Source organism: Leptonychotes weddellii, chromosome X (genome assembly GCF_054177405.1).
Source record: "Leptonychotes weddellii isolate Sample4059 chromosome X, ASM5417740v2, whole genome shotgun sequence".
Lineage (NCBI taxonomy): Eukaryota > Metazoa > Chordata > Mammalia > Carnivora > Phocidae > Leptonychotes > Leptonychotes weddellii.
The window spans coordinates 88,697,630-88,700,383 of NC_138385.1; the positions used below are offsets into that span (position 1 = coordinate 88,697,630).

The following is a 2,754-nucleotide window of genomic DNA, read 5'->3' on the forward strand; positions in this document are numbered from 1 at the left end:
GTCAGTTAAGCGTCTGCCTTTGGCTCATGATCTCAAGGTCCTGGGATTGGGGCTTCTCCCTCTCCCTCTGCCGCTCCCCTCCACTTGTGCTCTCTCTTGCTCTCTCTCTCAAATAAATAAATAAAATCTTTTTAAAAAAAATCCTTTGGCGGGGCGCCTGGGTGGCTCAGTCGTTAAGCATCTGCCTTCAGCTCAGGTCATGATCCCAGGGTCCTGGGCTCGAGCCCCACATCGGGCTCCCTGCTCGGCGGGAAGCCTGCTTCTCCCTCTCCCACTCCCCCTGCTTGTGTTCTCTCTCTCGCAGTGTCTCTGTCAAATAAATAAATAAAATCTTTTCAATTAGCAGTAATCGCGCCTCGGGTAAACCTCTTTGGCTACGAGACTGCCACTGCGCAAAGCTATAAATAAATAAAATCTTAAAAAAAATCCCTTGGGATTTTCAGTGTTCACCCTGGAAATTCCTGCCTCTCTTTGTGGGAGTCAGAACCCTCTTGACATTGGAGAACACTGCAATCACCCCCAGTTTGCCGCTAGACCACCAAGCCAGGAGAACAGTGCAGTGGATGGGACCACTTGTCCCCGGTACAGCTGCCAAAGAAGGGGTGTAGACTAAGCCACATGATAGGAAAAAGAACAAACCCAGTGGCCAGGCTCTTTGGACCCGTCCACACGGCCACTTTACCAGGCTAAGCCTGTCCTCAGGAGGACTGCACTGAGACAAGTTCATTGGTGCCCCATACTCTAGACCTGGGAATACCAGTTCTTTAAAAAAGATTTATTGATGTACAGTTGACACACACTGTTACATTAGTTTCAGGTGTACAACATAGTGGTCCACAACTCCATACATTATGCTATGTCCACCACAAGGGTACCTACCATCGGTCACCACACAATGGGGAAGGTGGTGGAGGGACGGATAAAATGGGCAAAGGGGAGTGGGAGGTACAGGCTTCCAGTTCTGGAATGAGTAAGTCATGAGGATGAAAAGTACAGCACAGGGAGTACAGTCAATGGTAGTATAAAAATGTTGTATGGAAGACCACTTCTGACTCAAAGCTGCAACCAGCCCTGCTCCAGTCTTGCCCACCATTGCACACTAACTGCTTTGTAGGATCCTTGTTGCCATTCTCCACCTCCAGTGGGTACTCTGTGTCGCCTAGGTCCACTTCAATAGGTTTTTAACTCTGAATCTCAGGAAGGCTTGGTGCTGACAGTACTTTGGCTTTTCTTATGCTAATTTTTCCATCCCTCTGCCAGCAACCTTCAAACTCGGTATGTCATGAGTTTGGTGACGAAGTAAGAAGGAAAACTGATCTGTCTGTTTTGTGGAAGGGGTGGGATGGAAGTAGGGTCAGGTAGAAATATCAAGGTGGGAATATTCACAGAATATTTTGTCTTTTTTGTAAAGATTTTATTTATTTATGTGACACAGAGAGAGAGAGAGAGTGTGCACAAGCAGGCAGAGCGGGAGAGGGAGAAGCAGGCTCCGGGCTGAGCAGGGAGCCCGATGCGGGGCTCGATCCCAGCACCCTGGGATCACGACCCGAGCCGAAGGCAGATGCTTAACGACTGAGCCACCCAGGTGTCCCTTCACAGAATATTCCTCACCACAGTTTTATTCCCAGCTAGCTGGTTTACTGACTCTGAAAAGCCCAATGATCTTCCTTCAGTACTCCAATCTTTCTCATCCCTATGTTTCTTTCTGGATCTCTAGTTCTGTCTTTGAAGATATCCTGTAAGTGTTCACTGGGTTGAATTGCAGGTAAGGTTGGAGAGACAAGGGTTATTTCCAACTTCCTCAGCTTCAGATCAACTGTCAATGTATTTTAATAAGGCACAATTACCCCTCAAGGCAGTAGAAGATGGGTTCATTCCAGATTTGGCAGTGAGGAGTCACCCTAAGCCTTAAAGGTCATCACCTCCCAGAACTCCTTGCCTGGATCTTAGTAGAGAATGTGCTCCATTTTGGAGAAGACATAGCCATAACCAGAAAAGGTGTGTGTGTGCGTGCATGTGTGTGTGTGTGTGTGTGTGTGTGTGTGTGTGTCTTGTGGGTGGAGTCACATAACTCTGCTGTGGGCAGGAAGGAAAATGTAGAGGCTGAGAACCAGGATAGGGATGGAATGACCTTGGGTGGCCTCCAGGTGCAGAAGAACCAGTTCTGAGATCTTCACAGGGCAGGTCAAGGACAGCTTGACACTGGCTTATACCTTAGACCTTCATGGAAGACAACAGACATTTTCCTGGAAAACAGCTTACCGTCTAAGGCACCTCCACAGGTTTTGAAGTTACAATATGGATTTGAAAATGTGTCCAACATATGTTGTGACATGGTGATATGTGACATGATGGTGATGTTGTCTTCCAACTAAAAACATTTATCAAGTGCTTTCCATGTGCTAGGCAACATTTTAGGTTTTAACAACTTTGACCATTTAAACCACAAAACATCCTGTGAGATATGTAGAATTATCTCTGTTTCATTAATGAGGGAACTGAAATTCAGAGAAGTTTCCCCAAATTCGCATGACTGGTTAGCAAAAGGTATGGATTTCAAACCCAGGTCTTCCAAGCCTTTGTGTGCCCACGATACCATGACACCACAGCACCTAGAATTTCCTGCTTTCTTCCTTCACCCCTGTTAAAGAAAAAATTATTTGGACACTTGTTAAAGATGGTAAGGAAGGCTGTTCAAGAAGGGGCCTATTGCAATGGGGGTTTTGCAGGAGAGGAGACAGACTGGGCTCAACT

At 46.7% G+C, this 2,754-nt stretch overlaps 1 pseudogene; it reads right to left on the minus strand.

The window, feature by feature from the left end:
• Nucleotides 1-319: 319 nt before the first annotated feature.
• On the minus strand, nt 320-400 carry LOC115940071 (U4 spliceosomal RNA; annotated as a pseudogene).
• Between the last annotated feature and the right edge of the window lie 2,354 nt (nt 401-2,754).